This window comes from Sinocyclocheilus anshuiensis, unplaced genomic scaffold (assembly GCF_001515605.1).
Source record: "Sinocyclocheilus anshuiensis isolate Anshui unplaced genomic scaffold, SAMN03320099.WGS_v1.1 scaffold813, whole genome shotgun sequence".
NCBI lineage: Eukaryota > Metazoa > Chordata > Actinopteri > Cypriniformes > Cyprinidae > Sinocyclocheilus > Sinocyclocheilus anshuiensis.
This window is the reverse complement of record NW_015540942.1, coordinates 365,505-372,930: the sequence shown is the minus strand read 5'-3', so window position 1 is coordinate 372,930 and position 7,426 is coordinate 365,505.

Here is a 7,426-nt window from a genome sequence, read left to right as displayed (position 1 = left end):
GTTTTTTGACAGGCTCTCAGTGTGAGCGCGCTTCATGAGTACGCTCAGAAAAAGTGCATGCAGAACAGCACGTGAATTAAATGTTTACCCCGGTATTGCTTTAAAGCAGATGGAAATATGTAGTTCCCTTTCATGGGAACTTCGAACTGCGTCCTCTAGGGGTCGCTATGGGGAATGCCTTGTCGTGACCCGTGTCTGAAGCATACATTGAAAAAACACCAACAACACATTGGCCGGCAACAGCCATGACGTCACTACCGGTGCGACTATAGTATAAATAGGCGCCGGGAGAACACATCATCCACTTTTTGACAGGCTCTCAGTGTGAGCGCGCTTCTTGAGTACGCGCTCAGAAAAAGCGCATGCAGAACAGCACGTGAATTAAATGTTTAACCGGTATTTCTTTAAAGCAGATGGAATAATGTAGTTTTGTGATTGCGCATAAGTGCAGTGTCCCGTGAGAGTAACTCTACCGCTGAGCTAACACTGATGTGAATGCATGTGGCTTATGGCGTTGTACATTATATTGAGACGGAGGGAAGCGCCAGAACTGCAGCTGATAGAATGTTCGCTGTAGCAGATACAACGATATATCTCTCTCATGACTTTAATACTCAAGATTTAACAAAATTATACTTTCTAAATTGCCTACATGTCAAAATTAGTACATCACTACAATATCTTTATATAAAAAGTCCTTTAGGCTAGTATACAGTATTTTGAGTGATGACTATTTAGCAATGGGCTGCTACTGCTTAAGTACAAAGACAAAACAACAATAGCATATTTACAGATGAGTCTGACCTGCACTTGAAATCCTGAACAGTAGTTTTGCTTCTCTGCTCCACCTGTGCGCTTCCACAGTCCACTCCATTCTCTCTCTCGCATTGATTACTCTGATCCAAACCGTTTGGCGGAGGCGTGGAGAGCATTGCCAGCCACGAATAACCGATTCATGATTTATTAGAGATTTAATTATCGAATGGCGAATTCGGAAATAATCGCTTTAATACATTCGGCAGGCAATTATATAATACAAATATTAAAATAGCGGGCTAAATCGGCTGCCAGGCCACCGGGAATTGTCCCGGTTCTCCCGATGGCCAGTCCGCGCCTGATTTCCACAGACACGCAGAACGTGCAGGATTCATATATTGTCTTTTTGCGGCTTAATATTCACAGACACTAGTCCATATCGCGCTTTGATTCAAGTGTACTGACCTACTTTTGATTTATTCGTCCAAAATGTGGCATATTCCGTCCGCGTTAAGCTATAGGAATTCTGTTTTTATGACTGGATTCTACGAACCAGTCTGTGTTTTCCGCATCGCGGAAATTATAGGGCCGTATGTCTCAGAGTAGTCAGTGCAATTTGGGAAAGAAATCAATTAAGTCTGTATGTGGATGTGTGTAAATATTCAAATGTAATTCCGTTTGTAATAGTTAACATTTTCATAAGTAACTGTAATTTAATTACACATTTTTTCTTAGTAACTGTAACTGATTACAGTTACATTTATTTTGTAATTAAATTACGTAACGCCGTTATATGTAACTAGTTACTCCCCAACACTGCATTTAAATGTGTGTGGACAATTACAATTAATTATGTGGCACTTATTTTTGATCTTAAAAAAGATTAAAAAATACATCATAAATGCAGTTCATATTACAATTTTGAATTAAAACTATTTTTTTTTTTAAGTTAAACAAATTGGTGTAACTAGAGTTTAAAAAAATCAGTAATACTTTAGTTAAAGCCTTTATATATAATGCATTATAAGTAGTTTTAATGCATGAATTATGCCTTGTAATGCAGCTTATAATGCATTGTATGATGTAATGAATAATTGTATCCACAGATATAATACATTATAATTCTTATTTATTTATTGTTACACCTTTTGAAAGTATAAAACACATGATAAACAAAACTTCAAATATTATAATGCATTTTAACATTGGTCACAATTATCTATAAAAAGATAGAATGCATACAATGTACATTAATGCATTATACATAAAGCCTTTAAGTAAAGGCTTATTTATCATAATGTCTTGTTGGCATAACCAAAAGGTCTATAGTTCAAAAAATGGCTGTTTATACTACTTTAGTAGTAGCAGTATTTTCTTAAAACATTTTAAATATTTTCATACTTCAAACATTTTTTGTACAACAAATAAAAGTATGTGGTGCACTGAAAAAAAATGATAAATGGTAACCATTTTACTGAGAAACTGCTAGTAAGTAACACATTGAATGAAATGGAAAATTTTGAAGTAGAAATACTATTTGATATTTATTTATTTATTTATTTAGTAAAATGTACTCCATTTTGTATTATTTACAACTTTGAAAAATCCTTTTTTTTACAGTGCAGCCAACATGCAGGAAGTCATTTTGTTGTCATGTGACAAGAAAATGATACAGCAGAGAGAATTATCACTGCAGGCTGTTACACAGTGCTGAGACAGTTGTATATGGACAATGTAGCATATTCATTTCATTAAATGTATTATGAATGATAATCAATAGCAGAATAAACAACACATCTGTCTCACTCCTTCACTCTAAATTGCCACATAATTAGTCGTGCTTTTATGAGTAGCAGTCGCAGTGCCACTGTATGGATTTTTTTTAAACCCATAGCTTTAATGAATCTTTGGGGACATCATCTTTCGTGGCTGATTTACTCGCCATCAACTCTCTGGTTGACCATTCTCTTCTCTGTCAGTCTCTCTTTTAAGAATCCCAGCTCACTGTGTGCCAGTGTAGAGGAACGGCACAGAGTTCTTAGTGAATTGGGCTGTGTGGCGTATTGGTTTGTACATGAATTCACAGTGAGAACAGGACTGCTGCTGAGCAGTGCTTTCTTTAAATCAGAACTTATTTTCCCTGCTGCTTTTGAAATTGCAATCTTACTCCATTATGCTGAAAAGTCTTCAGTATACAGACTCTTCACTTTAAGATATTTGTCTCATTGCAGTCATATTACTAAGAAAACCTAATTGGGTCAGTGATACATAATTTTATAGATGATTGCTCTTCATTTGAAGGTGAATCTGATGTCAATCAGTCAATCTGAACTTTATCATATCATTTGAAGTAACGCTGCACTTCAAGTGCTTAATGCCTAGTATATGATGATGACTCATTATTACGAATGATTCAAATGTCTAGGTTTGTATTAGGCATGTGTCTCATTTTGAACCACAATAAATGAAGGCTGAGATGTTGCACAACATGTCTTCATTCATTTATAAGTGTTTATGAATTGAAATAGCACATAATGTGGAAGCATTTATCAGGGAGCTGTAATGTGTGTCTGAAATCCTCTGTATTGAGTAGATGAGTTTACAAAAAGTTTACAGTACACAGGTTCACCACACACCGTTTTCTGCTTGGTCCCCTGTTCTGCGAAACATGATGCAGAAATAAGGGAACATGATATTTATGAATAATTTTGCCATCAAGCCTCATTAGTAGACAAAACCCAAACAAGACTTAATAAATATCATTAGCATTAACCTAAACTGTTATTTACTGCATTGGACCCTAAAGTTCAGTCAAGTCTTTAATAAATCTGCAAAAATAGTTGATAATCCACTTTATTTAGCAGTTTTCTGTGAATGCGTGAGACTTAATTCAGATTCATTAGCTGCTACATGCTCAGAAAAAAAGATACAAAACTGTCACTGGGCTGGTACCCTTTCAAATGGTGCTAATTATGTACACTTTCCTCTGGTTTCAAAGACTAGGCTAGTCCCAGACTAAAATGCATGTTTGAGCTGTCTCAACTGAAAATATCTCGTTCTGACATATCTTAAAATATGTAAGTGCCATTGGGCTATCTAAAGATGCACACCTGTAATGTTTTCTTCTAAGGCATTTTTATAAACGCTGCTAAAATACCTTAATTTAACTAAGGCCTAGTCCTGGCTTAAGCTAAGCCCCGTCTGTGAAACCGGGCCTAATATGTACCATTTAGGGGTAAATAAGTTACAAAAATTTACCTTTTCGCTTTTGTATCTTATAGGCTACTGCTAGCTTTGTACCTTTTTTTTATCTGAGAGTGTTTCTGAGGTAAATAACTAAGAATAACAAAGTGCAGTAAACAGCAAAATATGATCTCATATTAAATGATATGATATTAAATTAAATAATATTTTAACAAATAGCATGGTAACCTGCAGTTTGCAATATCAAGCAGTATAAAGGACTATTTTTGTACAGATCGAATGACTGGAACCGGACACCGGAAACCTCGCACATCTAAGTTACAAAATGGCTGCACCCATTCTTACATTAAAAATAAGCTGGATAGATTTATCTAGTTTAATATCTGACTGCACAGATAAACATAAGGTGAGCAACCAGAATTACAATGAAGTTCACGAATCTGATCTGATCTGCTGGTGAACTGGGTGCTGAAGACAACATTCCCCATGTTTCTCCGTGCCCACCAGCAAGGAAATGAAGACTGAAGTAGAACATGTGGGGATTATGCAGAAGAAGAGGAGTGGAGTGCGGGTCAGAGAGATGGGAAGGTCTCTGTCATAATAACCATGCGAAATCCTATTCCCACTGATCCCATAAAAGCACATATCAAAGTCATCACCGCAGGGCAAGGGCACCAGGCACATGAAAGTGTTTGATGCACTTCTGAAGAGGACTGTGTGTGTGTGTGGTGTGTGTGAGTCATTTCAGCTTCGGAAATGTTAACCATTTAACATTTCGGAAATGTTAAGGCCATTTCCATTTCCATTCATGTAAAAAATATGATTTGATTCCATTAACATTAATATGCGCAAAGAAGTGGCTATGGCTGCACTCCTTAGAAGTGATAAATTGAAATACAAATTATACAAATTTTTTTTTTATAAAATTTCATTTTGAGTTCTAATGATGTTACAGATATATCAGACTGTTTATCGGAAAAGTCCCACAGCTTGATCTGGATTAGAATTTATTTAAGGCTTTTCAAACTTTTTTCTTTTATAATTGTCCCTAAATTTTCTCTAAGCTTCCGCTAAGACAAAAAAGTCCATTAGTGAGTGTGAAACAATCGGCGTAGAAACGAGATGAACACTGCAACAATATTACAGCCAAAATAATAACCTGCTCAAGTCCCCTGAGGTAATTTACGCATTATAATCGATAAACTGAGATGGTACTAGTTGCATTTTATAAAACAAGATAAGAGAAACACGAAAGTATTGCTTTGTTAACGTTAAAAACTATATTAGGAGATATCTGACCGCTGAATTTTGCGATTGACCAATCAGAATCAAACATTCCAGAGAATAACTCAAAATGTCACGATCAGTTCCACCACCCACATTTGTACTTGAAGTGAAATAGAATTGTTGAAGTAAACATCAAATCAAGGACATCCTTTCAGAACACTTCCTTCCACTTCTGTTGAAAGATGAAGCTCTTGCACATGGATAGCTGGCAAATATTAGCCTATACCCATTTAGTAACTCTAGAAATGCTTGTTATCATGCTCAAGTTCTTTCTGCTGCTGTAGTAGACGTGCAGTGCTTTTAACAGCAGATCGTTATGATCTTCCAGTTGCACCTCATGTTCTTATTATTATTATTGCTCATGCTTATAAAAGGATACCACATCCTGCATATCAATAAGATAACAATGAGCACACTTTTAAAAAGAGCTCATTAATTGAGAAACTGAAGGAGGTTCAAAGACCTTCAAACACAAAGAAGAAGGTATTTCCACATGTCAGGAGTGCAGTGATTCATCTGATGTGTGCGTGCACGTGCATGTCTTTTGGTCTTGTTCTCACAAGCTCAATGCTTAAATTTTAATCTCAACCTTGGTCTGTAATTCTGCAAGAATTGCAGAATTGCAATTGGTCGGATAGAAAGTAGCCTACGTCTACTCGTAAATATTAAGATGCATTTCTATAGCTCTGACTGATTTTAAAATGTAATTTTGTCAGCCCCTGAAATGGGTCATATTGACATTACCTGAGCGGTTGAAGTCACGCTATACGGTGCTCTTTCAGAGACATTTGCATTTACTGCTCGGACAGAGCAAGAGCTCCACCTAACAGTCGATCGCCAGGAGCAGGGTTGGGCACCCCTGCTATATACTATTCATAATTTAGGAGAGCATCTCAGATGGTATAATAGCTGCAATAAATGGACTCTGCTGCCACCAGCTGAATAAACCTGTGAGCTCAAAGACCTAAGCAATGGAGAAGCTCTTCACATATTACATCAGTATTATGTTGCCAGATAAAGACATACAACTTTAAGATCAATTAATTCATTTAAATTAGAGTGTACTATTAATTTGACACAAAAGTTCAATAAACAAGAAGTTAATATCGAGTAACAGTATAGTGCTGGCTGCTTGGGGTTTTGTTTGTAAATGAAACTGATTTTAAGAAAATAGGTTGAGTAAATGATTCAGTGACTCATTCATTAATGCTTAATGAATCAGTGTTTTAAATTAATCAGTTGATTAAATGATTCAACAACTCATAAAAAGTCACTGAATAATACAAACACTATTTTTATCATTTAATTTAGAGAGATATATTAATAATAATTCATTAATTTCATTTATCTTTTTAAATGCATTATTAAAACAGTAATAGCACTAGAAGATTCCTGTTGAGGTGGTTGCATTAGCACAGCAATGGAACGAATATTCAACAGCACAAATACAACTGAACTCTTACTGAGAGCCTGTTGTTTTTTGTTGTTTTTTATTGCAGTAACACAATTTTGCATCTGGTCGTACATCTCCAATATTCATAACAGATCAAAGAGCTCTGGACATTGAACACTGGTCAAAGAAACCATATGAATGAATGGGCAGGCAAAAAAATAAATTCATAAAACAACGAATAGTCATGAATATGCATTTCAAAAAAACAATATCTACCCACACTACACTTACACATATACAAACAGCCACACAAATAAGTCCACTCGAAAGCTGATCTGTAGCCTTCTGTTGATACACTCACTCATTCTCACACACACACGCACGCACGCACGCACACACACACACACTCATGTAGTGACCACAACAGATTATCAATCCACTGTAGAAGTGATCAAGGTTGTTCTCAAAGTGCTGGCTTCTCCAACACTAGTTTACATAGATATACTATATATTACCAGCTTTGACACTGTAAACCCAATCTACATTAAACTGAAACAAATGAAACAAATCGAATTCTCATATTTTGAACCTATGTACAATATCAAATAACACTGTGATCTATATGTTGTTTTCTTGTGTTACCACAACGCAATCACAAAGGAAGGGTTTAGCGTATACACACTATGAACAGCACAGCTCATCTTCACTACGTTATACAGTGGGTACGGAAAGTATTCAGACCCCCTTCAATTTTTCACTCTTTGTTATATTGCAGCCATTTGCTAA